We start from the raw sequence: 14,320 nt of genomic DNA, 5'->3' as shown, positions 1-14,320 counted from the left end.
GACGAAAGATACCAAAGGGACAGTCAAACTCATAAATCTAAAACAAACTGACAACGCCATGGCTAAAAATGAAAAAGACAAACAGAAAAACAACAGCACACATGACACAACATAGAAAACTAAAGAATAAACAACACGAACCCCACCAAAAACTAGGGGTGATCTCAGGTGCTCCGGAAGGGTAAGCAGATCCTGCTCCACATGTGGCACCCGTCGTGTTGCTTATGTGATTACAAATCTGGTAAATAGTCTAATTCGGTAGGTCACATTCATGAAAGGGAAGGGGATTGTAGTTACGACGTAAGGAACATATCCGATATCATTTGTGAAACGGTTATTCCATAACGGTCAACCAACTCGTGATGGCGTCCGTAAAATTTACGAAGGGATGATTTCAACTTCACCATTTGGAACTCTTGGTTTAATAGCTTCCTTGTGAGCAGTAACCCTCTATCAAGAAAATCATGATAGCAAATGCAAGCACGGGAATATCGTATCAATTGGGAGATATATACCCCGTATGCAGGTGCTGCTGGAATGTTGCTACTTAGAAATGGAAAGTTCACAATTGGAAAGCTGAAATCATCTCTTTTGTCGTAAAGTTTAGTTTTCAATCGACCCTCATTGTCAATTTCTAGATGTAAGTCAAGATATGAAGCCGACTTAACTGTATCTGTAGTATCCTTTATCTCCAATTCGATGGGATAGATGCGTTCCACATAGTCACCAAATTTTGAATTGTTTAGTGAAAGAACGTCATCTATATAGCGGAAAGTAGAGTTAAAGGATATTGCTTACTTCTTATCTTTCTTCCTAAGAAGTTCCTGCATGAAGTCAGCTTCATAATAATAAAGAAACAAGTCGGCAAGTAGAGGGGCACAGTTTGTTCCCATTGGGATGCCGACACTCTGTTGAAAAACACGTCCTCCGAACGTTACAAATATGTTGTCAATCAAGAAATCAAGCATCTTGATAATATCGGTTTCAGAGAATTTTTTGTTTGAATCAGAGTGATTCTTTACAAAGTATGATTTATCCCTCCCTAAGACAAGATACTTGTATCTACGTTGGCCATTCTTTTTTATGAAGCAAAGTAATACCAACTCTTTCAATTTGTCTTTTAGCTTGGAATGTGGAATACTTGTATAAAGAGTAGAAAAGTCAAATGTTTTAATACTGTTACAAGATGAAAGAGAGTTAGATTGTATGTACTCTAAAAGATCTTTGGAATTTTTAAGTATCCACATCTGATTCACGCCACCTCTAGAATAGGCAGTTTCACAATAACTTTGAAGCCCGTCTTTGATTGCTGATAAAATAGATGTTAATAATTTAGAAAGAGGTTTCGTGGAGCACTTGGAAGACCCAGCAATATACCGTTGTTTGTAAGGACACTTATGTAGTTTAGGTATCCAATACAGTGATGGAAGATCCAGTTCTTCATCTTTGGTTGAAATACCAAAGGAACAAAGAACAGACCTATGATTATCTAGGATTTCCTCTTTGGTAAGTGTCGTGAGGGTATATGTTGAGTTTCCAAGTGAATTGTCTATACCTAATTCGTTTATCAAGCAATTAATGTAGTGACTTTTACAGACAAAAACGATGTTATTTGGGGCTTTGTCTGCGGGGACAACAACATATTTATCATGGAGGTCGGATAAGTGTTTAGCAACATTTGGGTCTTTAAAGATTGACGTAGCATGGGCATTGATGGACCCATTCAGTTTCTTGATTCTGATTTGTATTAACGACCTCACTGCCTTAATCCATTCGGATAGAGTGTCTACGTCTTCCTTTTCACGTTTAGCCCATTGCCTGGCATAATCCTCGACTGAGTCCATCAAAATTTTAAAGTTGTATTTCCAATTGATGGATTTAGGCTCACGATATTTCGGACCTTTCAATAACATATTTCGTAGAGAAGTGTTATTAACAATGTTAAGGTCACCGGTAATAACGTGGCCAGCAGGATTATATATGAATTGGGAACTAGCACAAGTGCAATCAGGAGGTTTAGACTTGAAGTCGTCAATATCGAGATTCTGCAAAACGCGTTTGTAATTGAAAATTTTAGTTGCAATAGGTTTGGTATAGGTATAAGAAATTATTGGTACAGACTGGTCTTTGAAATAAGGAGGTATTTTCGATTGAACTAATTTATGATGAAGGATATTGCCTAGGTTGACGCCATCGAGACCTTTATTGGCAAAGGAAAGATTTAGAAAAGATCTTTTCTCTTTTTCATCTTTTCCAATGCGAACTGGCTTGAAAAGTCTGTGACTTGCAATATCCGAAATTATAGCTTGAAGTTTGTATTGGTTTGAATGAGGGTTTGTAACAGTGGATTCCAAACATAAATTGAACAGAGAATGAAGTTTTGAAAGGGGTAATGAATAAAGTTTCGTGCGAATGTGATGAATACCTAACGGCTTTTGTATGAATGACAACAAGTCATTAATAGAGACATCATGCAGAGAAGGTGATGTATAATGACGATGACCATGACTGCGTCTACGTCGAGGAGTCGAGTTGAAAATATTCATCACATTCACCGAGTTACACGAAGGACTAGATAGAATACCTATACCATCAATTATGTCATTGCAGCCATACGGTGTTGCAGTTCCCAATTGTCTAATCCAGTAGTCTTCTTTTTGTCTACGGAGAGTCGTTGAAAGATTAGGATTGTTAGAGCTATGGTATATCTTTTCGATAATGCGAACTGTCATAGAAACGATGGAATGATCGGGCTGATTGAAATGCTGGTATAGAATGTCGTTAGCATTGAGGTTAATGTCTGATCTATGACCGCACATACGTTTGTTTAGCCTTCCTTTCGTTTCACCGACGTATACCAATCCGCAAAGGTTGCACTCTAATCCGTAGACGACATTTATCGATTTACAATTCAGATCATCGTAACTTCTGGTAAAATATGACTTCTTGGTCAAATTGCTAGTGAATTCAGCATCTGTAATTAAAATAGCACATGTTTTGCAGCCTTTGGTCTCACATTTTGAAATGCGACAGTGTTGTACTGTGTCATCAAAAACCAAAATGTCTTTAAGGAGAACTGAACAAGGCTTTATATGTGTAATATTGCTATTGTCACTAGGACGATGATCTGAATGAGTCGTGTTTGAGATATTTGTCATGTCTGGTGATAAGGGGACACCTGCCATATCAGACGACACCGTGTCCATGGTGACGTCTGTTTCGGACCTTTTTATACTGGGCGACGTCCGAGCCAGTTTCCTATTTGATCTTCGTAAGTTCATGCAATTGTAGTTTTGCTACTGGGCGGATGATGTCCTCGGGGACAAAATGTCCACCAGCAGAGACATCAACCCAGTGGTAATAAAAGATGGACGAAAGATACCAAAGGGACAGTCAAACTCATAAATCTAAAACAAACTGACAACGCCATGGCTAAAAATGAAAAAGACAAACAGAAAAACAACAGCACACATGACACAACATAGAAAACTAAAGAATAAACAACACGAACCCCACCAAAAACTAGGGGTGATCTCAGGTGCTCCGGAAGGGTAAGCATATCCTGCTCCACATGTGGCACCCGTCGTGTTGCTTATGTGATTACAAATCTGGTAAATAGTCTAATTCGGTAGGTCACATTCATGAAAGGGAAGGGGATTGTAGTTACGACGTAAGGAACATATCCGATATCATTTGTGAAACGGTTATTCCATAACGGTCAACCAACTCGTGATGGCGTCCGTAAAATTTACGAAGGGATGATTTCAACTTCACCATTTGGAACTCTTGGTTTAATAGCTTCCTTGTGAGCAGTAACCCTCTATCAAGAAAATCATGATAGGAAATGCAAGCACGGGAATATCGTATCAATTGGGAGATATATACCCCGTATGCAGGTGCTGCTGGAATGTTGCTACTTAGAAATGGAAAGTTCACAATTGGAAAGCTGAAATCATCTTTACATAAATTGGGCCGTTAGTTTTCTCGTTTAAATTGTTTTACAATTGTCATTTCGGAGCCTTTTATAGCTGACTATGCGGTATGGACTTTGTTCATTGTTGAAGGCCGTAGGGGGACCTATAGTTGTTAATTTCTGTCATTTTGGTCTCTTGTGGAAAGTTGTCTCATTGATTGGTAATCATACCAAATCTTCTTTTTTCTAAATTTGATGCCAAAAATGAAATTTGGCCCACCATCGTCGTTGTTAAAGCAACTTACTATTGTATTCAAGGTGGAATATCTCCAAGCACCAAAAAGATCTCAATTTACAAATTTAAAGTCCGTTTTGATATCCGAATTCAAGAGATCAAAACGTTGGCTCTATCGAGGCTTTTCAATTAAACTGCACAGCACGTAATACATGCTTTTCAAATAAGCTTTAAACACCAAAACATTAGAGCTCTTGAATTAAGCATTTTCAACCGTGTCTGTAATTTTGTCTCTACATTAGTCTTCCATTGAAAGCTTTAACTTCGGTATGGGCTTTGCTTACTCTTGACGGTTGTGTTGTGGCATTTAGTTTTAATTGTTTGCCTCCTCGTTATTTATTCTATGGCGAATAATTGCCTGGGTTATTTATTCTATGGCGAATAATGGATAATTGCCTGGGTTATTTATTCTATGGCGAATAATTGATAATTGCCTAGGTTATTTATTCTATGGAGAATAAATTAATGCCTGGATTATTTATTCTATGGCAAATAATTGCCTTATTTCCTTATTTCTATATCATCTACTCATCTACAGTTACTCATCATGAACGTTAACTGAGCAACAATCGATCAATCAGTCTACGTATAACAATACAAAATCTCGGGACTAAGTTATGTTATAGACTTTTTTTTAACGTTCAATAAATAATGACGGGGGATATAAAAGTACCGAAAAAGGAGACATCAACATTTCTGTTTGTGTTGGGGTGGGGGGTACGGGGTGGATGACTATATTATTGATTTGAAATACACGTACCACTAACAAAACCAGTTCTCCTAGCCATTCTCAATTTAATAAGAAACATGAAAAATAAACAGAACTATGATATTATGTTTTCTTTATTGATCATACTTAAATTTCAAACAGTGATTCATATATACTGAGCCAAAAAAGTTTAGCAACAAAAATGTGAAATTTTATTTTATCACAAAATCATAACAACATATAATTTTAATAATAACAAAATAGAATTACATGTATGACATGTCAGAAGCAACATAAATGTTTATCACTCACATTCATAAGGATTTTCTTTGTATGGAGCGCGGGAAGGTCAATCTGCGGGAAAAAGTATAGTGTTATTTAAGAATTGAATGCTCTTTTTTGTAAATTTATTGGGGTGTAAAAGCGTTAACCGAAGTACATTTTGTATGAAGCGCGGAAGCGCTTCATACTTAAAATGTGCGCACGGTCAACGCTTTTACAACCCTATAAAGTTACAAAAAAAAAGCATTCAATACTTATAATTACATTTTTACCTATAGGATCATGAAAACACGCCTTTTATCAAGTTTTTATTTCATTTACCTGTGCACTTTATTGTCATCATGAATGAGAAGTTTTAATGAGTGATACAACTGCTTAAGGAATGTAATTATTCAAAATTAAATTTTTCAGCCATGTCCTAATTGCATAAATGAAGGATTGGCAGGCACACCAGCAGCTGCCCATAGTCATGCACTACTTTTGTGGCCGGAAAAAACTTGTCACGTGTTGACTTAAAACGAAGGTAGCGCTCCTCCCCTGACGATAGTTTTTTTTTTTGGTCTACGAGATATCGACCTATCCTGTGCAGTTGCAATTTGTCGATATCTGTTTGTTAGTCTCTAAACTGTTGCCTTATGCACAATAAATCGAGCCACGATGTCATCAACACTCATTCCGGCATCAACCATTTCAAGAGATGTCTGACGGTCATTTTCAGGGAGGCCTGGTTGACGCCACATGCAATTTTTTCAAAAGTGTATGTGTTTTTCCTACCAATAGTGTGTTTCTGAACGTTAGTGAAAAAGAAATTTTTACTATCGTTTTAAAAGTACAGGTACAGAAGGTAAAACATCAATTACACGTGCAATGCTGAAATGGCGCGAAATCAATCACCAGGGAAAAAGTGCGATTGTTTTAGATTACAGGTAAAACTAAGGACTGTATCAACGATGTCTTATATTTTTTTTCCAGAAACACCAAAACATTTTTGGCTCAGTATATATACACATGTATTGTCTTTATATGATTTACTAGGGATATGGAGAAACTGCAGTCATGGATGCCATTGTAATTATACATATATATCCCAACGCAACATCTTTACATAAATATCAAAAATGCTTATAAAACATTTTACTAAATCAGTTAGGGGAAATAATATGAATATATATCTTATAACGAATATATTTATGTCTTTACTTAGAAAAAAAGATAGGACTAAATCTCTATACATTCAAGAACTTCGTCGTGTTTATAACTGTGACTATTATGTTACTACATGATACTGAAGCCATTTGTGGGCTAGTGACCTAAATACGGTATATATGGGATGAGAGCGAAGCACGAATTCCCATATGGAATTTACTGACCCCATATATACCGTATTACGTCACTAACACACTATGTAACGAATGTGTCTTTAATACCGACTATCTTAACGTGTGAAGTAAATTTAGACTAGTGACTTATCAAAATGAGCAAGTCTTCAATACTGGTAGCATTAAGAAACTTCTTCCATTGATCCTACATAAACAGATGCCAACAATAACAATTTGTTAGGTTTAAATGTGTTTTGTGAATTTATTTCAATCTTAATCATCAATTTCTTCGTCTGATTTTTTCTCAGTACCGTTTTATTTGTATAAAGGGAAGTAACACCACTACTTACCGTGTATAAAATAAGCCCCACCTCTCTTCTAACCTAATATGGAATGTAAAGGGACGTAACACCACTACTAACCATGTATGAAATCAGCCCCGCCTCCCTTCTAACCTAATATGAAATATACACAGTCTCCACGCCGACTCATTTAACCAATCGTATTCCTAAAAATGTATAGGAGGGAAGATAAAAGAGTTTAGGGAGCTACCATTTGATTTTTATGGGAGGCTAGGATGAAAAATTTTGTCCTGCTTTTTTTTTTAGTTGTAATCTCTGTCCTGACTTTTTATGTTTTACTCTATTCGGTCCTGCCTTTTTTTTTACTAGTTATCCTGACTTTTTTTACACAAATTGTCATCCTGCCTTTTTTTTTACCAAGTTGCTCATCCTGCCTTTTTTTTTTACTCAAAACTCCTGTCCTGCCTATTTTTTTTCAAATTTCATCCTAGCCTCCCCCCCCCCCCCCCCCCCGCCCCCCATAAAAATCAAATAGCAGCTCCCTTATCGCACCGCCCAGTGATTGTTTCTCGAATTATATGCACCACTTTTAAAAATTCGGGAACATTAATTGTTTTATTATACATAATCTTCATCTAGCATCACAATTGAAACATGGAAGTACAATTTGGTATCTTTCGAAGCAAAGTTGGCGGCCCGCCAAACATTTACCTCAAAATTATGCGTTCAACGATTGTCGTGTGTACGAGCTTCGATCCATGTTTCTGAGTTTGTGTTGTGAGTGTGATTATGTTTATATCTTAGTGCATATTGTTTTTTTAGTGTAATCCATCTCTTTTCATAAATGTTATTGATATGCAGACGCCTGTCATATTTCGTGGCAATTGATTAAAAAAAAAGACCTAATAAATGAGATAATGTCTAACTTAATTCTTCACGTAGACATAATAATTGATTTTAATGTACTTTAACCGACATGTGTATCATTGTTTTAAGAACACATTGCATGTATGGTTATATGAAAGCTAGCTTGGTATTAATCTCCAAGTTTTACATTTTTATGTGGAGATTGTTTTTACTTAATGTTGTGCTGTTTGGAAATCTGTATTAGTGAAATTATATTTATTATTCAAAATTTATCTTTAAAATACTTCAATCATTTAATACGTAAAAGGCATAGAAATTGCAGAAATGTTCTGATTCGATGACAACTTTCTAAAACATCGTGTGGGCTTTTGTTTGTCGTCGTTTGATTTGTTAAGTTTCTCATTGTTTTTTTTTGTTGTTGGTGGAGAATGTTTGTGTTGGGGTTTTGTGTGTGTGTATGTGTGTGTGCGTGGTTGGTAAAATCTTAATTGAATCTTAATTGGTTTATGTTAGTAGATAGCTTTAAGAAGTTGTTGTATGAGTGTCAATGAGACAACTCTCTCATCCAAGTCAAAATTTGTAAAAGCAAACCATTAAAGGTCAAGGTACGGCCTTCAACACGGAGCCTTGGCTCACACCGAGCAACAAGCTATAAAAGTCCGCAAAATAACTAGTGAAAAACCATTCAAACAGAAAAAAACACCGGCCTAATCTGTATCAAAAACGAAAAACGAGACACACTTTTGAACCACAACAACAAACGACAACTACTGAACATCAAGTTTTGACATATGTTGTGTACACATCTTTTTGTAGTTTTTTTGTTGTAATATCATCATTTGGTTTTTGATGGTTGTTGTTGGTGAGAAATGAGTTTGTCGAGTTTTTGTTTTTGGTAAATGTTTTGTTGGGTTTTATTGTTAATAACATTGTGAATGGAAATGGTGAATGTGTCAAATATCATTGACATTTGTTGGTTGTTGTTGGTGGAATAAGGTTTTTTGGGTTTCTTTTATTGAAGGTAAATGCTTCATAATTGTTAAATGTTTTTATTGGTTTTTATATATTGTAACTGTTCTCGAAATGTTGTGCATGTAATTAGTTTTATGTAGTTGTAGGTAAATGTGTGTATTGGGTTTTGTTGCTGATAAGTGTAATATTTGTTATGCCCCACCTACGATAGTAGAGGGGCATTATGTTTTCTGGCCTATGGGCCCTTTCGTTCATCCGCCCGTTCGTCCGTCCGTTCGTCCCGCTTCAGGTTAAAAAAATTTGTCAAGGTAGTTTTCAATCAACTTGAAACTTATTGCACATGTTCCATATGATATGATCTTTCTAATTTAAATGCCAAATTAGAGTTTTTATCCCAATTTCACGGTCCACTGAACAAAAAAAATGATAGTGCGAGTGGGACATCCGTGTACTTGGGACACATTCTTGTTTTTAACTTGTGTGGTTTTGTTTTGTTGTTGTTGTTGCAGGTATGATGCTTTCATTGGTTTTGGTTGTTGTTAAATAATATTATTTGTTTTTGCCTTACCTCTGAACATATTTATAGCGATATTTGAAAACGTCAGATTTTTAATTGATGGATGATCCTGTTTGTTTCTTAACATGAAATTGCAATTGCTGTTTTCATTCATATTATGTCGCTTACTATATTATATATGTTGTTGATGCTATAGCATTATGTTATATGCTGATTTGCAATAAACTTATTACAAATTAATTTATCAAGATAAAGCTACATGCTATAAAAACAGCACAAATTAATCATTTTTTTTTAAATGCTTACAAGTACCAAGTCGGTAGTTTAACAGCAACTGTTGGGTTTTTTTTCGTTGTTAGGGCATTTGATTTTATCTGGTTTTATTAACTTTCCCCTTTCGTCCTGCAGTTCGGTATATGTGTTCAGGTATCATTTTCAAATGCGTAGTAACCCTGCAATGTAGTTTATAGTGAAAATGTACAAGTTGTGTCGATATTACAATAAAAACATTCTGTTCAAAAGTCGTCAGATCAGTCTCAATTTAAAGCATTCTATTAGTGGAGATATAATAAAAATGATAAAAGAGATTCGAAAGATACCATATGGACATTCCAACTCATAAGTCGAAAATAAACTGACATCGCCATGGATAAAAAAAAGAAAAAGACAAACAGACAAACATAGGTACATAAAACAAAACACAAAAAAATAAAGACTAAGCTACACGAACCCCACCAAAATCTGGGGTGATTTTAGATGCTCCGGGTGGGTAAACAGATCCCGCTTCACATGCGTCAACCTTCGTGTTACTCATGTTAGTACAAACCTTGTGATAAGTCTAATTTGGTAGGTCACATTCACGAAAAGGGGACGGGAGTGCAGTTACGACATTAGAATTCACAAATCACACAAGCATTGATTAAATAGCAATTGTACTCATGTTGTAATTTTCTTTAACAGATGGTGTTGAGATGATTATGGGCAAACATAACATTTATCAAGTACGACGTTTTGCATGTTGTGCAAACTAGTAAAAGTCAGTCAAAAATAAATGCATGTCCTAAAAACAGTCTACGCACCAATAAGCTTCTGTAAAAGAAGATTTTAATCTTTACATATGATTCTTTTAGTTTAGTTTCTTAGCAACGGTAGATCGTAAATACTTTACATATTTATGAAATGTGAACTACGTTCATTCAAACTTCCGATCATGCAGTTTGAAATGTGTAAGAAAATGGTTTGAAATGTGTAAGAAAATAGTTTGAAATGTGTAAGAAAATAGTTTGAAATGTGTAAGAAAATAGCACAATGAAAACGATCTATCGAACAATAATCGGTCAGAATAAATCTGTACTGCATGGATGCGCTAGCAGTAATCACACATAGTTAGAGTTTCTAATTATGTTAATGATATAAGAATAATAATACATACATATACACTCTCATTTTATCCTCTGCACATAAGAGAATTTATTTGCCAAAATAGGAAGGGGGGGGGGGGGGTTCTGGAAGATAATGGCAAATGTTCTTTTGATAAAAATCCATCATTTGATTACTAAGTAGTTCATTCACATGTACCTGTTGTCCTTTTATATAGTATACATTGTATATTAAGAGGGTGAAGAAATTAAGGTACACAACATCATCGCCAAAAGTAAAAGCGACAAAAAGACAAACAGTAAAACCTGTGGTGAATGCATTTGCTCCGGAAGGGAATGCAGTTATTGATCCAAATCTGGCATAAGTTAATATAATTTTCAAAATTGTAAGTGTTTTACATATAAAAAAAAAAACCACACACAGTCTAATTTATGTTATACACATAAATATACTACTCTTTGTGAGGATATCTATAAATATACTGTTCTTTGCGGTCGGCCCATTGCATCAACCTGGTTGATAAATAACAGTTCGGTCAGAATCAAAATCTTGAACTACTGGCCTCAACTACGCTTTATCTAATAAGCTCAATTATCTTTTTCCAGAACTTTTCATCGTTGGAGAAGTTTTTTCTGAGCAGGGCCTATTGGTATCCAATTCGTCATCTGTCGACATAAATTTACCATCAGAAAAGGAAATTTCAGGGACAACATTACAATCAAGACAGCTATTTTCAACATTTGCAAGCTCAGAAAACTTTGTTTCAATATCAGTGGACGGCAGTTATGGGTCCCATTCTTTGGCTATTGAGAAGACCACTGAAATCAAACACACAGATATATTATTATCATCTATTACTGACAGCGTGGTTACAGTAGAAAATAATAGCCTAGTTCTTAAAAGTGGAAATTCTACACAGTCACCAGGTACATTTTTTTCTAGATTTAAGAGCTAAATTTCCTAATGCATGCAGGATTACAACTTTGGTTGACTTGCTTAATTTGTTTGTATTTGTCGTTACAAAAGCTTTGAATTTTTTTTATTAAGATTGACATTCGCAAACAATATATATATATTCGGCTGTTGTCTGTTCCATGGTCGGGTTGTTGTGATCTTTGACACATTGCCCATTTCAATTCTCAATTTTATAGTTGAACCTGTATTAATTATATTTAAATTTTATTGGACATTATCCTAATTACAATTGTACCATATAAAACAAAGCAAATAATTTACCCAAAGTTTTGCTCTACATACATTAGGAAATTGGCTCTAAGTGCTCGAGACTAAATGGTAGAACTAAACACAAAAAAAACACTTTTACAGCTTATAAAGATAAGAAAACATTATGCAAATTATATTGATACAAACAACCCAAGGTTGTACAACCTTTGAAGACCTTGACATCTGTTGCCTATAAGTATATAAAAAATAGTTGCTTTATCCCATATATTTTTTTTCTTCACTTAAACAGTAGTGTTATCATTACAATACAAAATATGTAGGATTTGGTAAGGCAGCAACCATTTGATTTTCTGGGGGGGGGGGGGGGGGGGGCTATGGTTTTTTTTGGAAAAAAAGTTTGTTTCTAGTTTTTGCAGAAAAAATTATTTTGTTTTTGATTCTGAGAAAAAAAAATTGTTTGTTTCACCCTCAGCTGCCACTATATGTAATGCTAAAATTGAAAGAAAAAAATTGTTTTCGACTTGTCGCGAAAAAAATAGATTGTTTTTCGCCGCAGTCGAAAAAAATAATTTGTTCAGAAAAAAAAAACCATAGCCCCCCCAGAAAATCAAATGGTTGCTGCCTAAAGGAACCAGATACACCAAAGTTCATAACAGTCAACAATGATATGTTTCTGTTGTAGTGACAGCATAAACGCTATCATAATATAGCTAAAACTTCCTGTTGTCTAAATATAGTTTCGTCTAATGTCGATCTTCGCTTCACAATCAGAGTTTCCTTTGAGGATGGACAATTGGTTTATTTTTGATATTTTTATAAAAATTGTAGCATCTATAGGTGTAGCCATTTTAAATGGGCGTACGAAGCCAATATAAGATCAATGTCAGAAAAAATAGACTTTTTTGTATTCGACACGAAACTGTTCAAGTGATCGGAAACCCGTCACCTCCTTAAATTTCTTAGCTTCTTACAAAAAGTATTTTCTGACATTGACCTAATGTTGTTTATAAGTACATCTTTCAATAATATATACATATGTAAAAATCAATACAGAAAAAAAACTTCTGATAACAATGCGTTGTTGTGTAGCTTTTATTGTCTCCTTGAATAACTTTTCTGTTAATTTTAACAAAATGAACTGTTAGAAACTATCTGATTATTGTGTTTAATGCTCAAGTGTGTCATCTCTTTAATCTAGAAATAGAAGAAGGATAATGTTGATTAGTTTAACAAATCGTTACTACTATTTCGATTTTGAAAGGAAATCTGTAGTCGAAGTCCTTGTCAATTGATACATCATACAATGATACGTCATTGCAGAGACTCATTTTTTAACCATTCGGCACACCTCGCTAAATTAAAAATCTAGGGTAGCGGAATCTGCTGAAGTGTGCCGATTCCACTTAAACCCCTTTAATAGAAGAAGAAAAATGAGAAACGAAAATGAATAACAAATAAATCAGTCAATCAATTTATCAATCAAAACAACAGAATAAGGAATGATGACAAATGCATTGCTGACAATGAATTTATTTTCGTCGGGACCATTTTTTCGGAAAGTAAGGAAAAGTAACATGTTTGTGGATATTTGATTTTGTAGTTTTGTCAAGCCTAAAGAAAATTTGTTATTCGTTGAAAATTTCATTTCGTGGAATCCACAAAAATTGATATCCAACAAATAATAACGAATCAACAGTACTTCATATTTAATAGCATGTTAAACTATTCACTTGAACTCTTTTTTTAGTCCATACATATTTCAAAATACTGGGTTTGTTTTACATTTTTCGCACAAATTATTTGAATAGTTCATATCCATCCATCAGCAATCACAGACATGATTATCCAGCATATTTTTGTGTTTGTTATTCAATGTTGCACTTTGTATAAAATACATCTGTTTCTCAAACACGCCTATTTGCGGGAGATATATAATATTCATACACTGCTACTTTTGAATAGATACTATTTCTGTACTTAAAATCTATAGTACTTGAAATTTACTTTTAATATATAGTACAATTTTCTTTACTTTAAAATTATTGTAATATTTAGGTACCTGTATTTTACAGTACTTGATTTGTACTTTAAAATATTGGTACAGAAATAATGCCACCAATGATCACAGTATTCCGTGTTTGAACATCATAACTTTAAGAGATTTGAAATAGACGAACTTGTAACGGTGTAACCAAAAATCTGTAGTACTTAAATTTCAAGTACAAATCAAGTACTGTAGCTGTGTAGATATGTTAATTTGTTAACGTACTGGCTCCCAGATATGATCTCTATGTTTCATCTCATACAGACATAACTTGGGACTGTAACACACCCCCCTCCTAAAACATACTATTGCGGTGAAAATTTAATTCTTAATTAGGCAAAAAGTAAAAGTAGGGGTAGAACATAATTCTAGTATATAATATAAAAAAGAAGATGTGATATGATTGCCAATGAGACAACTGTCCACAAGAGATCAAAATGACACACACATTAACAACTATAGGTCACCGTACGGCCTTCAACAATGAGCAAAGCCCATACCGCATAGTCAGTTATAAAAGGCCCCGATAAGAGAA

This window comes from Mytilus edulis, chromosome 7, assembly GCF_963676685.1.
Source record: "Mytilus edulis chromosome 7, xbMytEdul2.2, whole genome shotgun sequence".
Taxonomy (NCBI): domain Eukaryota; kingdom Metazoa; phylum Mollusca; class Bivalvia; order Mytilida; family Mytilidae; genus Mytilus; species Mytilus edulis.
This window is presented reverse-complemented; position numbering follows the sequence as displayed.